The 18486-nt window shown below is 46.9% G+C and overlaps 1 protein-coding gene across 1 annotated transcript in view; it reads right to left on the bottom strand.

Moving 5' to 3' along the window:
* Window positions 1–18486, bottom strand: part of DNAH5 (dynein axonemal heavy chain 5) — a 4110061-nt gene that overhangs the window by 819846 nt on the left and 3271729 nt on the right. The window lies entirely within an intron of this gene.

Below are 18486 nucleotides of genomic sequence, written 5' to 3'. Positions count from 1 at the left end.
GAAACAGGTGGTAGCCTTGTAGGAGGCTGGCCTGGCTTGTAGTGGGTACCAAGGGGTACTTACACTCTGTACCAGGTCCAGTTATCCCTTATTAGTGTAGAAGAGGTGTTTCTAGCAGCTTAGGCTAATAGAAGGTAGCTATAGCAGAGCAGCTTAGGCTGAACTAGGAGACATGCAAAGCTCCTACTATACCACTGGTGTCATATGCACAATATCATGAGAAAACACAATACACAGATATACTAAAAGTAAAGGCACTTTATTTTTATGACAATATGCCAAAAGTATCTCAGTGAGTGCCCTCAGTATGAGGATGCCAAATATATACAAGATATATGTACACAATACCAAAAATATGCAGTAATAGCAAAAGGAAGTAATGCAAGCAATGTAAAGTTACAGTAGATTGCAATAGGAGCACATAGGTATAGGGGCAACACAAACCATATACTCCAAAAGTGGAATGCGAACCACGAATGGACCCCAAACCTATGTGAGCTTGTAGAGGGTCGCTGGGACTGTAAGAAAACAGTGAGGATTAGAAAAATAGCCCACCCCAAGACCCTGAAAAGTAGGGGTAAAGTGCACCTATAACCCCCAGAGAGCACAGAAGTCATGATAGGGGGATTCTGCAAAGAAGACCAACACCAGCAATGCAACAACAGTGGATTTCCAGACCTGAGTACCTGTGAAACAAGGGGACCAAGTACAAGAGTCGCGACAATGTTGAGTGGGCAGATGCCCAGGAAATGCCAGCTGAGGGTGCAAAGAAGCTGCCACCGGATGGTAGAAGCTGCGGATTCTGCAAGAACGAAGAGGGCTAGAAACTTCCCCTTTGGAGGATGGCTGTCCCACGTCATGAAGAAGCTTGCAGAGGTGTCCCCACGCAGAAAGACCGCAAACAAGCCTTGCTAGCTGCAAGGGTCGAGGTTAGGGTTTTTGGATGCTGCTGTGGCCCAGGATGTCGCCACTTGGATGAGGAGACAGATGGGGCGCCTAGCAAGTCAGGGAGCCTTCACAAAAGCAGGCAGCACCCGCAGAAGTACCGGAACAGGCACTTGGAAGAGGAGTGAACCAGAGTCCACCCGAAGTCAGAAAATGGAGTCCCACGACGCCAGAGGACAACTCAGAAGGTTGTGCACTGCAGGTTAGAGTGTCGGGGACCCAGCCTTGGCTGTGCACGAAGAAATCCTGGAAGAGTGCACAGGAGCCGGAGCAGCTGCACATCAGGCGGTACCCAGCAATGCAGTCTAGCTTGGGGAGGCAAGGACTTACCGCCACCAAACTTGGACTGAAGAGTCACTGGACTGTGGGAGTCACTTGGACAGAGTTGCTGAGTTCCAGGGACCACGCTCGTCGTGCTGAGAGGGGACCCAGAGGACCGGTGATGCAGTCTTTTGTTGCCTGCGGTTGCAGGGGGAATATTCAGTCGACCCACGGGAGATTTCTTCAGAGCTCCTGGTGCAAGAAGGAGGCAGGCTACCCCCAGAGCATGCACCACCAGGAAACAGGCGAGAAAGCCAGCAGGATGAAGCGATACAATGTTGCAGTAGTCGTCTTTGCTACTTTGTTGCGGTTTTGCAGGCGTCCTGAACAGTCAGCGGTCGATCCTTTGGCAGAAGGTGAAGAGAGAAGTGCAGAGGAACTCTGGTGAGCTCTTGCATTCGGTATCTGAAGAATTCCCCAAAGCAGAGACCCTAAATAGCCAGAAAAGGAGGTTTGGCCTCCTAGGAAGGAGGATAGGCTAGTAACACAGATAAGAGCCTATCAGAAGGAGTCTCTGACGTCACCTGCTGGCCCTGGCCACTCAGAGCAGTCCAGTGTGCCAGCACACCTCTGAATCCAAAGATGGCAGAGATCTGGGGCACACTGGAGGAGCTCTGGGCACCTCCCCTGGGAGGTGCAGGTCAGGGGAGTGGTCACTCCCCTTTCCTTTGTCCAGTTTTGCGCCAGAGCAGGGCTGGGGGATCCCTGAACCGGTGTAGACTGGCTTATGCAGAGATGGGCACCATCTGTTCCCATGAAAACATTTCCAGAGGCTGGGGGAGGCTACTCCTCCCCAGCCCTGACACCTTTTTCCAAAGGGAGAGGGTGTAACACCCTCTCTCTGAGGAAGTCCTTTGTTCTGCCTTCCTGGGCCAAGGCTGACTGGACCCCAGGAGGGCAGAAACTTGTCTGAGGGGTTGGCAGCAGCAGCAGCTGCAGTGAAACCCCAGGAAAGGTAGTTTGGCAGTACCCGGGTCTGTGCTAGAGACTCAGGGTATCATGGAATTGTCTCCCCAATGCCAGAATGGCATTGGGGTGACAATTCCATGATCTTAGACATGTTACATGGCCATGTTCGGAGTTACCATTGTGACGCTATACATAGGTAGTGACCTATGTATAGTGCACGCGTGAAATGGTGTCCCCGCACTCACAAAGTCCAGGGAATTTGCCCTGAACGATGTGGGGGCACCTTGGCTAGTGCCAGGGTGCCCACACACTAAGTAACTTAGCACCCAACCTTCACCAGGTGAAGGTTAGACATATAGGTGACTTATAAGTTACTTAAGTGCAGTGGTAAATGGCTGTGAAATAATGTGGACGTTATTTCACTCAGGCTGCAGTGGCAGGCCTGTGTAAGAATTGTCAGAGCTCCCTATGGGTGGCAAAAGAAATGCTGCGGCCCATAGGGATCTCCTGGAACCCCAATACCCTGGGTACCTCAGTACCATATACTAGGGAATTATAAGGGTGTTCCAGTATGCCAATGTGAATTGGTGAAATTGGTCACTAGCCTGTTAGTGACAATTTAGAAAGCAGAGAGAGCATAACCACTGAGGTTCTGGTTAGCAGAGCCTCAGTGAGACAGTTAGGCATCACACAGGGAACACATACAGGGCACACTGATGAGCACTGGGGCCCTGGCTGGCAGGGTCCCAGTGACACATACACTAAAACAACATATATACAGTGAAATATGGGGGTAACATGCCAGGCAAGATGGTACTTTCCTACAAGCCTCCTCTGCAATTCCAGTAGAATGTCTGCTAGGGAATGATCTGGAGTCCTCAGCATGGGCTGAAGTAGAGTTCAAGACCCACGCAGCCATGCTGGGCATCCCTGAACTGGTGTGTGTCAAGACAAGGGCACAATGCAGAGCACAGGGTGAAAAAGAAGTGTTGGAGTCTGGAAAAATGGCCCAACCTTCCAAGAGGAAAGGAAAGAAGACTGGGGAACCTGCTTCTGCACAGTGCAAGAAACAGAACCTCTCTTCCCAGGAAGATGTTATGACCCCTAAGGGAATTGAGTCCATGGAGCTGGAGCCTTATCAGGTTGAACTCTTGGGCCCAGGGGGACCCTCAAGGGAACAGCTGTGTAAGGGACAAAAGAGTTGTCCCACTCTTGAAGGCCTAAGACAACACGTAGCTGAGCAAGAAAAAGGCAATGTCAGTGGAACCCATAGGGTCTATTGGGAAGATGGACTCCTTTACACTGAGGCAAGAGATCACAAACCTGGTGACACTAGAAGAGTGGCAGTGCATCAGGAGTTTAGGGAATTCATTCTGACCTTAGCCCATGACATTCCTCTTGCTGGGCATTTGGGACAAACCAAGACTTGGAAGAGATTAGTCAACCATTTCTATTGGCCCAATATGTCCCAGAAGGTTAAGGAGTTTTGCACCTCCTGTGTCCTGTCAAGCCAGTGGTAAGACAGGTGGCCATCCAAAGACCCCCCTCATTCCACTTCCAGTGGTGGGGGGGTCCCCTCTGAGAGAGTGCGAGTGGACATAGTGGGTCCACTTGAACCTCCCACAGTATCAGGGTACCAATATATTCTGGTGGTAGTGGATCATGCTACCAGGTTCACTGAAGCAATTCCCCTTAGGTCCACTATTGCCACTGCAGTAGCCAAAGCACTCATTTGTATTTTTACCAGAGTGGAATCTCCTAAGGAGGTGGTTTCTGACAGAGGTACTGATCAGTATAGGGAAAGGTGCGGAAGACATTGTGACGCAAAGGGTTAATTAGCTTTAACAGTGTAGATGAGCATGATTGATGCCTGCTGAAACCTGAAACAACGTGGAAAAGTCCACAATGTCGTTTTCTAGTTTGTTTTCCAACATTGCATAGATAAAATTATTTGCAGCTGTGTGTAAGAAGCCGGATGTGTAGGAGAGAGAGACGAAGGTCGTCTTAACCCTGAGAACGGGAGTACAGGAAAAAGACAGAAAAAACAATGGCTAGGGAATGGCAGGGCAGCCAAGGGACACATGCTGATAACATAGCTAGAAGATGAAAGAAAGGGATAGAATCCAAGCTTCAGGTTATTTAAAGCACTGAAGCGCGGGTGAGGGGATTGAAACTCGCAGATGGGCTTGTGAAAGCTGCCTTCGCCAGGCCCACAGCGCTGCCTCCCTGGTTTTGCTGTTCAGAGACCGTGACGCTCGAGGGGGAGAGAGGTCCAAGCGGGCAGTGGAGGGTTTCCCAGCATTTTGTGGATTAAGTTAAGTTCCACCCAGGGATGAAAGGCCTTTGTTTCTCTGCTCTATTATTAATATGATTGATTATTATGCTTGCACTAGGTTTATAATCTGAAGTATTCAGCTTGTTTATATTTTGCTTCCTGAACATCTTAATGTGAGCTTGCTGCAGTAATTGAAATATGCGTTTAGTATACAGTTAATCAAAGCTTATATCTGTCAATGAGCTCTTTGCTTATATATAAATAGATGTTAATGAACCTTTTGTTCATATGTAAATAGATGCTCTTTATTGCTGGTTTTTCATTCTACTTCATTGATGTGCCAAATGCATACATTTACCTGAAATTCTAGTAAAGCTAAATTGTGTTCATAATTGGCGTGTGGTCCTTCATTGAGCGTCCTTATTGACTTATACTGAACAGATCAGGTGTCAATCAGTCACCTGGATAAGACAGGTACCAACTTCATGTCAGCTTACCTAAAACACATGTGGAATGAGTGTGGGGTGACTTACACCACACCATACCATCCATAATCCAAAGGTCTTGCAGAAGGCTTCAACAAGACATTGAAGGGCATGATCATGGGGCTCCCTGAAAAACTCAAAAGGAGATGGGATGTCCGCTTGCCATGCCTGCTTTTCGCCTGCAGAGAGGTGCCACAGAAGGGAGTAGGGTTTCCCCCTTTGAGCTTCTGTTTGGCCATCCTGTAAGGGGACCACTGGCACTTCTAAAAGAAGGCTGGGAGAGACCTTTCAGTGAGCCTAAACAAGATGTAGTGGACTATGTACTAGGCCTCCGCTCTAAGATGGCAGAGCACATGGAAAAGGCAAGCAAAATCCTTGAGGCCAGCCAACAACTCTAGAAGTTGTGGTATGACCAAAAGGCTGATATGGCTGAATTTCAACAAGGGCAGAAAGTCTGGGTTCTGGAGCCTGTGGCTCCCAGCGCACCCCAGGACAGATGGAGTGGCCCTTACCCAGTGCTAGAAAAGAAGAGTCAGGTCACTTATTTAGTGGACCTGGGCACTAGCAGGACCACCAAGAAGTTGATCCATGTTAACAGCCTTAAACTCTAGCATGGCCAGGCAGACGTAAACATGTTAATGATTACTGATGAAGATCAGGAAGCAGAAAGTAAACCTCTCCCTGACCTCCACTCCAATGACCCTAAAGATGGCTCAGTAGATGGAGTTGTCTACTTAGACACCCTCTCTGGCCAACACCAAGCTGACTGCAGGAAGGTCTTCCAGCAGTTTGCTGAGCTCTGTTCCTTGACCCCTGGCCAGACACACCCGTGTACCCATGATGTGGACACAGGAGACAGCTTACATGTCAAGAATAAAATATCCAAACAGTCTGACCAAGTCAAAAAAAGCATCAAAGTGGAATTCCACAAGATGCTGGAAGTGGGAGTGATAGAGCAGTCTGACAGTCCCTGGGCCAGCCCAGTGGTCTTGCTCCCCAAACCTCACACCAAAGATGGAAAGAGAGAGATGAGGTTGTGTGTGTGTGGACTACAGAAGGCTCAATTCTGTAACCAAGACAGATGCTCACCCCCAATCCAAAGGCAGATGAACTTATAGACAAATTAGGTGCAGCCAAATTCTTAAGTAACTTTGACTTGACAGCAGGGTACTGGCAAATCAAAATGGCACCTGGAGCAAAAGAAAAGACAGCATTCTCTACACCTGATGGGCATTATCAGTTTACTGTTATGCCCTTTGGCTTGCAGAATGCCCCTGCCACTGGCTTGGAGTCCTTTAGTGCAGCATATCTAGATTATATTACTATCTTTAGTTCCAACTGGCAGGATCACCTGGTTCACCTGAAGAAGGTTTTGCAGGCCCTGCAAGCAGCAGGCCTCTCTATCAAGGCATCTAAATGTCACACAGGGCAGGGTACTGTGGTGTACTTGGAACACCTTGTAAGTGGAGGCCAAGTTCAGCCACTCCAACCCAAGATCCAGATTATTCTGGACTGGGAAGCTCCAAAAACCCAGACTCAAGTCAGGGCATTCCTCGACTTGACTGGGTACTATAGGAGGTTTATGAAGGGATATGGATCCATAGTGAAGCCGCTCACAGAACTTACCTCTAAGAAAATGCCCAGAAAAGTAAACTGGACCTTGGTCTGTCAAGAGGCCTTTGACATCCTGAAAGAAGCTATGTGTTCAGCACCAGTTTTGAAAACTCCAGATTATATTATTCAAAGCAGTTAATTGTGCAGACTGATGCCTCTGAGCATGGGATAGGAGCAGTTCTATCTCAAACCAATGATGATGGCCTTGACCAGCCTGTTACTTTTATTAGCAGGAGGTTATTCCCCTGGGAGCAGTGTTGGAGTGCCATTGAGAGGGAGGTTTTTGCTGTGGTTTGGTCCCTGAAGAAGTTGAGACCATACCCGTTTGGTACTAACTTCACAGTTCAAACTGACCACAGTTCTCTCAGATGGCTGATGTAAATGAATGGAGAGAACCCTAAACTGTTAAGGTGGTCCATATCCCTACAGGGAATAGACTTTATAGTGGAACACAGACCTGGGACTGCCCATGCCAAGGCTGATGGTCTTTCCACGTTCTTCCACTTAGAAACTGAAGACTCTCTTGGGAAAGGTTAGTCTCATCCTCTTTCATTTGGAGAGGGGGTGTAGGGAAATGCCTCCCTTGGCATTGTTACCCCCTACCTTTTTGCCTTTTGTTGATGCTAGTTATGATTGAAAGTGTGCTGGGATCCTGCTAACCAGGGCCCAGCACCAGTGTTCTTTCCCTAAACTGTACCTTTGCTCCCACAATTGGCACAGCCCTGGCACACAGGTAAGTCCCTTGTAACTGGTACCCCTGGTACCAAGGGCCCAGAGGCCAGAGAAGGTCTCTAAGGGCTGCAGCATGTATTATGCCACCCTGGGGACCCCTCACTCAGCACATGCACACTGCCTCACAGCTTGTGTGTGCTGGTGGGGAGAAAATGACTAAGTCGATATGGCTTTCCCCTCAGGGTGCCATTGCCACATCCCACTGCCTGTGGCATAGGTAAGTCACCCCTCTAGCAGGCCTTACAGCCCTAAGGCAGGGTGCACTATACCACATGTGAGGGCATAGCTGCATGAGCACTAAGCCCCTACAGTGTCTAAGCCAAACCTTAGAAATTGTAAGTGAGGGTAGCCACAAGGAGCAGCACAATAAATCCACACTGATGCCAGTGTGAGATTTATTGAAAAATGCACACAAAGGGCATCTTAGAGATGCCCCCTGTATACCAGTCCGACTCCTAGTGTTAGGCTGGCCAGTTCCTGCCAGCCTGCCACGACCAGACGAGTTTCTGGCAACATGGGGTGAGTGCCTTTGTCATTCTGTGGCCAGGAACAAAGCCTGCACTGGGTGAAGGTGCTTCTCACCTCCCCCTGCAGGAACTGTAAAATCTGGCGGTGAGCCACAAAGGCTTATGCCTGTTACAGAGCCCCAGGGTATCCCAGCTAGTGGAGATGCCCGCCCCTTCGGACATAGCCCCCACTTTTGGCAGCAAGTCCGGAGGAATTAATGAGAAAAGCAAGGAGGAGTCACCCACCAGTCAGGACAGGCCCTAAGGTTTTGGAGGATTCCCCCAATGGGAATAGGGATGGGTGGAGAAGTGTGGCACAATGGTGAGAGCATCAGACCCTGATGCAGAGATCTGGCCTGGGACTAGGGTTCAATTCCCACCTCGGCGAGTCTTGGGCTCAATTCCCTTGGACCAGATCATTCTCGCCTCAGTGCCTAATCTAATTAATGGGTCCCACTCTGTAACTCTGGGCAATAGCTTGCTTAATCTCCACAACGGCCCTCACATCGCTTGGATGCCTGGTTTCACCCTGGGGCTGTCCAGGAGTGGGTGCCTCACAGGGAAAAGCCAAGAGAGGTTCCACAGCGGTATGCGTACAGCGCCTTGAGACCCTAACGGGTGAGTAGTGCGCTATACAAGTGCAAAGTTTACAGTTTTATGTGTCCCCCTTCCCTCAGGGAGGAGGTACAAAGAGGGTGTAGCCACCCTCCAGGACAGTAGCCATTGGCAATTGGTATTTAGAGGTGACCCTGAACCCAGGAAATCAGATTCCTGCAACCTACAAGAAGAAGAAGGACTGCTGACTTGAAACCCTGCAGAGACGATGGAGACGACAACTGACCTCGCCCCAGCCCTACCGGCCTGTGTCCAGACTCAAAGAGCCTGCACCACGTTGCATCCAGCGGGACAAGCAACCTCTGAGGACTCAAAGGACTGACCTGCACCTAAAGGACCAAGAGCCTCCCAAGGACAGTGGCTCTATCTAGAAAGAACAACAAAACAAACAACTTTAAAGAGACTCCAACTTCCCTCCAGAAGCGTGAGTCTTCACCCTCTGTACCCGACGCCCCAGCTCGGGTTCAGGACATCCAACACCACAGAGAGGACTCCCAGGTGACTCCAACAACATGGACACCCTGAGTCGACCTCCCTACACCCCCACAGCGACGCCCGCAGAGAGGATCCAGAGGCTCCCCCTGACCGCGACTGCCTTGTAACAAAGGAACCCGACGCCTGGACCAAGCATTGCACCCGCAGCACCCAGGACTGAGAGGAACCACCTACCAGTGCAGGATTGACCAGCAGGCGGCCCTCATCCTAGCCCAGTCAGTGGCTGGCCTGGGAAGCCCCCCTGTGCCCTGCCTGCATCGCCAGAGAGTCCCCCGGGTCCCTCCATTGTTTTCAATCCCAAACCTGATGCCTACTTTGCACACTGCACCCAGCCGCCCCTGTGCCGCTGAGGGTGTGTTTTGTGTGCTTGTGTGTCTCCCCCCCAGTGCTATACAAAACCCCCCTGGTCTGCTCCCCGAGGATGCAGGTACTTACCTGCTAGCAGACTGGAACCGGAGCATCCCTGTTCTCTATAGGCACCTATGTGTTCTGGGCCTTCGTTTGACCTCAGCACCTGACCGGCCCTGTGTTGCTGGTGCAGTGGCTTTGGGGTTGCCTTGAACCCCCAATGGTGGGCTGCCTACGCCCAGGAGACTGACTGTGTAAGTGCTTTACTTACCTGAAAAACGAACCAATACTTACCTCCCCCAGGAACTGTTGATTTTTGTAGTGTCCACTTTTGAAATAGCTTATTGCCATTCTAACCAAAACTGTGTTTACTACTGTTTTAAATCAAAGTTCTATACCTACCTGTGTGAAGTACCTTACAATTTATGTACTTACCTAAAATTGAAATCTTGTGGTTCTAAAAATAAATTAAGAAACTATATTTTTCTATATAAAAACCTATTGGCCTGGAGTTAAGGCTTTGAGTGGGTGTTTTCATTTATTGCCTGTATGTGTACAACAAATGACTAACACTACCCTCTGATAAGCCTACTGTTCAACCACACTACCACAAAATAGAGCATTAGAATTATCTAATGTTGCCACTATCAACCTCTAAGGGGAACCCTGGGCCTCTGTACACACTATCTTTCACTTTGAGATAGTATATACAGAGCCAACTTCCTGCAGCATCTACTGGCTTTACAATGGCTACACCTGTAACATCCATCATACTTAGACAGCCAAGTCGTGGTATTGTGGGTTCCTGTATGACAACTGTGTTTGAGGAAATCCTCCAAGTTCCTGCTTCTTTTATACCTAATAGAGGAACCTCCTGGGCCTATCACTGTGTCTTTTTTCAAGATATCCCAATATTTGCTCATTAGAATTATAATCCTATTCAAGGAAGAAATGTGGTAATAAAACGTATATTTTTGTCCTTGGGGGTTTACTGGGGTAGAACAGTTGGTTCCTCATGAGAGGAGTTGCCTTCTTTTTGGCCAGACACTATACTTTGGCCGTATATCCCCTGTTCCAAAATCTTTGCTTCGTATGTAGTGATTGTTTCTTGAACTTATTGTCAGTACTATATACCCTCTTAAGCCGTAGCATATTCCCACAGGGGATGCTGCTGATTAAATTACAGGGATAATGGGTGTTATAATGCAACTCGCTGTAGCCAGCAGTTGCCTTACAATGTATTGTGGTGTGTACTTTCCCATTCTCCACCAACTGTCTGACATCTAAACAATCTATTTCTTTTGTACCTAAGGTGGCAGTAAACTTCAAATTGTAGGGATTGTCATTAAATATGTCCAAAAACATGAATGCTTTCTCTAAGGAGCCATTCCAAAGCAAAAATAAATCATCAATATAGCCAGTCCATATCAACACATACTACATAAACTCTTGATTATCCACCGTCCAGGCCACCTGATCCTTTCACCAGCCCATTACAAGATCTGCAAAGGTGGGGGCAAAGCAGGTGCCAATAGGCGTCCCCTCTTGTTGATAGAAGACCCATCATGCAAAAAAAGTTCTCTTTTAGACAGTATTGAATTATACTAATAAAGGTTTTGTTATGCTCAAGAAAACATAACAATCTAGTTTTAATATAATGTTTGCACGCTTGCACCCCAAATGCATGGTCTATCCAAGTGTACAGGGACGTAACGTTCATCGTGATCATGAAGAAGGATTCGTCCCATCCTGTATTTTTGTCAGAAAATCACTACTGTCCCTGCAATAAGCTGGTAACGCTTTAATGAAGGGGGAAAGGAAGAAATCAATGTAGATTGCTGTATTGCCCAGACCACCAGCATTGGAGGAGGCAGTAGGTCCACCCAGAGGATTGGAAATGCTTTTATGTATTTTAGTTAACATATAGAATGGAAGCAGTGCTTAATTTGTGCTTGTTGTTTCCGGTGCTGAGCACCGGCACTTATTGTTTAGGGCTGGCGCTCATTCTCCGCCCCCATGCATTTGCTGCGGGCAAAAGACACATATGGGAAAGACGGAGGAAGAGAAAAACGAAAAAGCGACACAATGGGAGAGAGCAGAAAGCTGCAAAAGTGAGCTGGAGGGGCAGGATGTGGCTTTAAATGGAATGAAGGGGCCCGAGATGGCTTCAGGATTACGCTGCCTCAGTATTCCGTGTCCCCACATTTACTTGCAGCAGCTGCGTGTTTAAGAGTAGGGCTTTGAGCACCAGCACCTTGTTATTTACAAATTAAAGCACTGAATAGAGGTACCCTCAGATCTTTCTCAATAAATTATTTTCATCATCGTTCAAGACCCCCTGATCACTCCATTTAGTAAGGCAGTCATGATATTGTCAGACCGCAGTTCTATAAATATCTGGGGTAATTAACTCATAATATTCAAGCTGTGTCAACTGTCTCAAGATTTCTTGTTACATTCATTACAACACTCGTACCATTATCATAGGGTCTGACTGTCATATAGTTAGGGCTCTTCTTTGAGAAGGAGTTAAATTATCAAACTCCGTCCTGATATTACCTGCGAGGGCCACCAGTTCCGTAATAATGATATCCCGAAAAACATCAATGTTTGTAATGTGGTAGGGATGGAATGAGACAGGATTTGGTTTTAAAATTATTACTGCTCTGGGTGTTCACATCAATCCCTAATGCATTCAAGATTTGAGACCAGCTGACATTAGGGTCCTCACATTCCCCTTCTCTATGTAGTGTTTCTAACACTAGTAATCCCTCCACATCACCAATTTGAATATCACACCATAAAATATCGCATCCCTGCACAATGGTCTTACGTTTAAACATTTTGTGTAATTTGCATAACTTTTCCTCATCTCCTTTCCCTTCTTTTGAGTGGTGATCTGTCTTTTCATGGTCTGTCTGACTGGCATAGAAGACGATACTCATTCTGAGAATCTGATAGCTCACCCATTCTTTCCACCATGATTAGATCCTCATTATTCCTGCTTCCATCAGAACTCCATACATTAAAGATGACATCTTGTTTTTCTAAGTGTTCTCTTGTCTCATTTCTTGCCTATAGACATTATATTGTCTTGTAAATGTAAGTAGTTTGCCTTCTGCATAGTCTCTTTTATTGCGTTGAAATTCCAGCTGTTTTTTTTCACTTCCTCTTCATATTTTGCCAGTCTATCCATCATTGTGGTATGCAGATCTTTTAATGCATTAAGGTATTCCACATTTTATAGACCCTTCCTGGCACTCTTACTTTAATTGCAGATACATGTGAGTTCCAATTCGGCATATTTTAAAAGACTCTGCATCATGCCTTTTTCCTGATTTGGCCTTGAAGTAGGCCCATTCCTCTAAGAGTCCTGGATAAGGGGATTCAAACGTCGGGACCGTAAATATTCTTAGGCTCTTGGGAACTGACTGGCCTCAATGTATCTAATGAGTGAGGTTAATTCCCACTATTTACTAATTTCTTTCTTCATGAGTCTTTCCAAAGCCAACATACGTTGTTTCAAAGTTAAAGTACCTGTATCGGAGCCCGTTGCTCCCCTGGCGAAGCTCGCATCTCAGACCTCCTTGCTGTTGCTGAATATATGTTTAGCTGGGTACAGTATTGCTGAGTCACAATCCTCTCACCATGATTTTGTTTTCACGTGGCACACGCCTCTCTGACTGTCTCAGTAACCAGGTTCCTCAGAGTGCAGATTCGGGTACTGTCGACAATAACCAAAGTGCAAGCAGGTTTCCAGGAGACTCCCAGGGCGGTGGGACTATAAAGCTCACTTGCTTGGTGCTCAGCCAGCAAAACCATGCCATTCCGATCCAGCTTCGGAGGTGGCGGGGACCACAATTGTTTCAAATCACACACAGGTCACCAAAGTAATCACGTCCTCCAAACGTACGGGTGCTCCGCGGTTGGTGTAACCCCCAGGCTCCTTATTTCTTTCCAAGTCCTGCTTTGTCAAGGTGAACACGCCCAATTTCCCACAGAAAATAAGTGAATCAAAATGATGAGCACTGAGGAAATACTATGGGTCCCCATGAGTCAATACAACTTCATCAATCTCAGTGCATCCAAAACACAAACTCAAAACAGATACAGATATAACACGTTACATATGATCCATCAATACTCCAAACATGATTCTAATACAACAATTCATTTTCCAAAGAAACCAACATAATTACTTCATTTTGGTTTTGGAAAGAAGGCACAACAGGGGAGGTAGCTCCTAGGCATAGAAAAAATCTTCACTAATGCAGAAAAAAAATAACTTAACCTCCACGTAAGGGCGTAAAGATTTGTGGCTGGTGGCAGCATATTTACAAAAGATCATAAGCTCAATTATTATTTTCACATCTGGTGTACGTGACCACTTTGGTGACCTGTGTTTTACTAGGACATTATAGCTATGTTCTAAATTTACTCGTACAAAACCACAGAAATTCTGCAGTTATAGTTAGAGTTCTTTCAAGTAACTATAAATTGTGCTCTAATGTAACTATAACTCGCGACCCCACCATACAGTTTTTATATTGAATAATTTGACTGATAATGTTTCAATTATATTTTTATATTTTTTATATTTATAGAAGTTGTCATGAGTGCTATAATATCTGGGGAAATTAGCAGTGCATGGCAAGGGTTCAAGTTATAGTTACCTTAGGGCACCAGTTAAAGTTACTTGAAACAAAGGCAAAAGGTGGTGGTCCCAGGAGGAACGAGGGGCTGTGCTGCCCCCCTGCACACAATGTAATCAATGCTCCGGGGAAGTGGTGTTCCCTGGGGCTACAGAAGCCCCACCCCCCCTATTTAAAAAGATACAATGCCCCCGGGACCTGGTCCACCCAGGGGTGTGTTAAAAAACAAGCACAGGAGTCTGTGCTCGTTTTTTTTTTTTTTAAACGTCTGGCAAATTTGTGATGTCGCGATTTCACGGTACAAATTTTTTCCAAAATGCTTTTTTGCTCTGGTGGGGTCCCTATGGGACCCCAGCACCAGAGCTAAGGGGTCAGGATGACTCTACCCTGGCCCCTTGTCTTTTTTTCACTTTTTTTGTGGAACTCCGCTCAAGCCGAGCACCAAGATCGCTGCCAAATCTTCCTGGTTTGAAGTTTTGGTAGCCAATCTGAGATGTGCATTTCCCTGCACAAGCTAGTCATTGTTCACAAAGTCTTCATGATCACAGATATACAAAACTGGATTTCTTTAATATCTCAAAACTACTGAACTAATTTATATAAAAAAATGAAAGCATAATCTGTGTACCGAAAGCTAGCTTTCTGCCAAATTTGGTGTAATTCTGTCCAGTGGTTCGGGCTGTAGTTGTGTCTCAATGTCCCATGAGAATAAACATGGAAAACACAACTTTTTTGACCCCCCCCTCCCTTTTCTCAGCCCCCACTTGATGGATCTTCCGAAACTTTCTATGCACAACAAGAATCACTGGGGCACGTTTTTGGTGAAAGTTTTGTGACGATTCGACAAAGAGTGCCAACGATATAGGCAAGTCAACCCCCTGTAACCGCCCAACCCTGTACCACGCACAGACTTTGGCCCTGCACAACGGGGGTTGGCTGCAGTGTCTGGGCTGCAGGCAGGCCTGCTATCAAACCCCTTAAGCTCCAAACCCTGTGTCACTTATGGCTGAAGGGTACTGAAGTTTAAAGGGGGCAACATTAAATATATATATTTAGGGGGGGCACACTATCCCCCACGGGCCCGAGGACCACCTCCTCCCCGGGGCTACTGAATAAAAAAATTTGGGGACCTGCAGGGACCATCACCTTCCTGGGAAAGCATACAAAATACAAGGGGGAAGCATGGACCCAACCCCCTCCTGCCCCCCCAAGGACCACCACTTTCCTGGGGCTACATTTTAAAAACTATGCTGCCCCCACCAAAGCTTGCTGCTCCTGGCCCCCTCCTCTTGCCATCTATTGTCCAAGACCATGCTCCTGCTCCCTCATTACAACTCTGTGTGGCCATGGTTCTGCCACTGCTATTTCCATCTGTCCTGAACAGTTAGCTTGCTGCCCCATCCGCTTCCTCCCTACCCTCTGTTGTCTGAGTTCACCCTCCTGCCCTGCATGCTCCGATGTGCTGCCACTGCCCCCCTCCCTCCTGCTCTTCATGGTGTGTTATGTTGCAACTGTCCCTCCTGTCTGCCGGGTATGGTCAGACTTCTGCCCTTGCCTTTTACCCCTTCTGCCCTCTGTTGTCCAGAAGCCACGATTGCACCAGGGATGTGTTATTATTGGTTGTTTTTGTGAGGGGGGGCCTTTGGGCATGGGTCGCCCCCTAAAGGGGGAGAAACACTTTTAGGCAGTTCCTCCCCGAAGGCCTTCTTTTCTTGGCCAATCTGCCCCAAGAGGGGCAGAATCCACTAGGCACCAGGGATTTTTTCTTTTTGCGTGTGTGTTTTTTGTGCATGAGGGCACTCTGTTGAGCAAGGGCCGCTCCCCCAAGGTGCCATAATATTTTATGCCGTTTCTGCCCCCTTTAGGGGCAGATCGACCCAGTATTTTGTTAGGCCCATCTTCCCTGGAGACCACTAGACACCATGGACATTTTTTAACTGTTTGATGGTGGGGTGTTTCTCAACTGGCAAAGTGTTTACATTTGTGATTATAACAGTTTATTTCTCTTTTTTGTTCTAGTTCAAAGCTTTTGCTTCTTTTGTTGTGGCTCGTTTTGGCAGTGGTTTGTCTGCGGTTTGCGTAGTTGCATGTTTTAGGTAAGTAAATTTACTCAAAAGGAGTATTATTGCCATGCATTAATGACATGTTTGTAGGTGGTGTACTAAATGCAGGATTGTGTGCGAAATTGTCTTTAGATTTGTGCACAATATTTGTGTTGTCTTATGTCTAATATGCTTTTCTTTTTTCTTTTTAGTGGGATATCATTGGTGATTGCTGAGTCTGTGGAGATTAGTTGCTGGTGAGTCTAACTTTTTCAGGCAAGTGAGTGGTATAGTTTTTGAATATATAACTCTTTGTAATAAAGTAACCCTTTGTTTATTACTTATTTCAGACAGTGCTGTTTGTTGTTGGAGCATTTGTCACTTTACACTTCTTAGAATGGATCATGGCTAGCCGCAGAGTGACAGCTCAGCAGGTTGTTGGCATGCTTCTTGAGACGTCTTCTGACCATGATTATGAGACAGATTCTGCATCTGAGGCAGAGGAGGAGGAGAGAGAATCTGGGAGTAAGTTTTCTGTCCGAGAGGAATCTTCTGATGAGGAAGCCACCCTCAGTGCAGATGAAGGGCATGTTCTCGAGGAGGACTTTGATGTGCCAATGATGCAGCAGCCAGTGGCTGAAAGGCTTCCCACTGGAAGACCTGACACCTGGGTTTCCCCAAACATGGAGCAGCCACAGTTGCCTGCCTTTACTAGTCTCCCACGGTGTAGATTAAATACAGAAAACCTTTTGCCTGTCAATTTCTTTGAGTTGTTTATGGACGATGTATTTTTGAAAGAGATTGTTGAGCAGAATAATTTGTATGCGGAGCAGTATTTGAGGGACAACACTGCCAGACTTAGGCCTCAGTCTAGAGTTACCCAGTGGATTCCCACAAATTTGGAAGAGATGAAAAAGTTCTTGGGTTTGACTTTTTTGATGGGGTTGATAAGGAAGCCGTCACTGGCTTCTTATTGGTCTACTAGTCCCTTGATGGCAATGGCTATATTTCCTGCTCGTAATCGGTATTTGCTTCTTCTTCAGATGCTGCATTTTGTCGACAATGCTTTAGCCTTGCCACAAGATCACCCCGATTGTGACCGTCTTTTTAAGATTAGGCCTGTCCTTGATCATTTTGTAGATCAGTTTTCAGAGGTCTATATGCCAGGCAAAGAAATAAGTGTGGACGAGTCTTTGGTCCTGTTCAAAAGTCGTTTGTTTTTTAGGCAGTACATTCCCAGCAAGAGTTCCTACAGTAGCAGTTGTGGAGGATGTGGCTACATTGAAGGACCGCCACTTTCCTGATCAGATTCCTCCCACTCCCAAAAAAGACTTTCCCGCTAAGAAATGTAGAGTTTGTGCCTGAAAAGGTATCCGGAGGGAAAGCCGGATGTACTGCCTTGACTGTCCATCAAAGCCTGGGCTGTGTGTGGCAGGCTGTTTCAGGAGTTACCACACCAAACAATTGTGGGGGGAAATACTGTGAGCGTAAACTGCCTGTTTTATATTTTCATATGTTCAGTTTCACTGTTGGCATTACTGTCATGTATTCAGTTAGAGCTTTTGTGCTTGTAGTTTTGTACTTATAATTAGTTAGTGGTTTCTTTGTTGTTTAATAACAAAAAAAAAGATGTCGGTGAGCATGGAGTGGCGCTTGGCTGGCAGTGTGCGTGGAGTGGAGCTTGGCTGGCGGTGTGCGTGGAGTGGCGCTTGGCTAGCAGTTTGCATGGGGTGGTGCTTGGCTGGCAGTGTGGGTAGAGTGGCGCTTGGCTGGCAGTGTGAATGGAGTGGCGCTTGGCTGGCAGTGTGCGTGGGGTGGCGCTTGGCTGGCGGTGTGCGTCGGGTGGTGCTAGTCCACACACTCCCATCAGCTGGTGTGATTGTGTATCAGGCATGTGGCTTATGAAAGTGATGGGCCCTTGAATGGCGCTGTCTGTTGATGCAAGTGTTGCAATTTGCTGGGCCCGCGGCTGCCGGCGTGAATGGTTTTGTGTGTGTCATGTATGAAAGGTGAGTGAATGGACTGTAAAGAGGATTGGTGCATTGACGCAGCTTTACAGCTCACAAGCTGTGAGTCATTGGTTCAGTTTTTTGGCCTTTCAGTTATTAACAGTGCATTTCACTTTTGTGAAATCTCTTGTTAATAAAATTTGATCTACTGAACCATCACTCACCCTCGTGCCAATTCCAACCAGTATGTGCTAAGAATGAAAAACTCCTGCTCCGCTGAAATCAGGAGTCGCAGCACATCTCTGACACCCTAGGTGTCTCGGGTGGGACCCCGTGGATGAAGCATGCCACCAACTTGGTTGGTGGGTGAGGGGTCTTTTTAACATAATCTAAGTGTGTTTCTTTTAACAATTTTAGGGTTTGGAACATCATAGAAGTAAGTGGACACATCAAAATGATCTATTGCAAAACTAGCTTTTGGGGGAGGGGCACTATATTTTTGGTCCCAGGTGCGGCCTTTATCTAACGAAACCTACAAAACCCAGACATTTATTAAAACTAGACACCCCAAAGAGTCCAAGGAGGTGTGACTTGCCTG

Source organism: Pleurodeles waltl, chromosome 2_2 (genome assembly GCF_031143425.1).
Source record: "Pleurodeles waltl isolate 20211129_DDA chromosome 2_2, aPleWal1.hap1.20221129, whole genome shotgun sequence".
Lineage (NCBI taxonomy): Eukaryota > Metazoa > Chordata > Amphibia > Caudata > Salamandridae > Pleurodeles > Pleurodeles waltl.
Note: the sequence above shows the minus strand (reverse complement) of the source record. Positions and strands in the feature narration are given on the sequence as shown.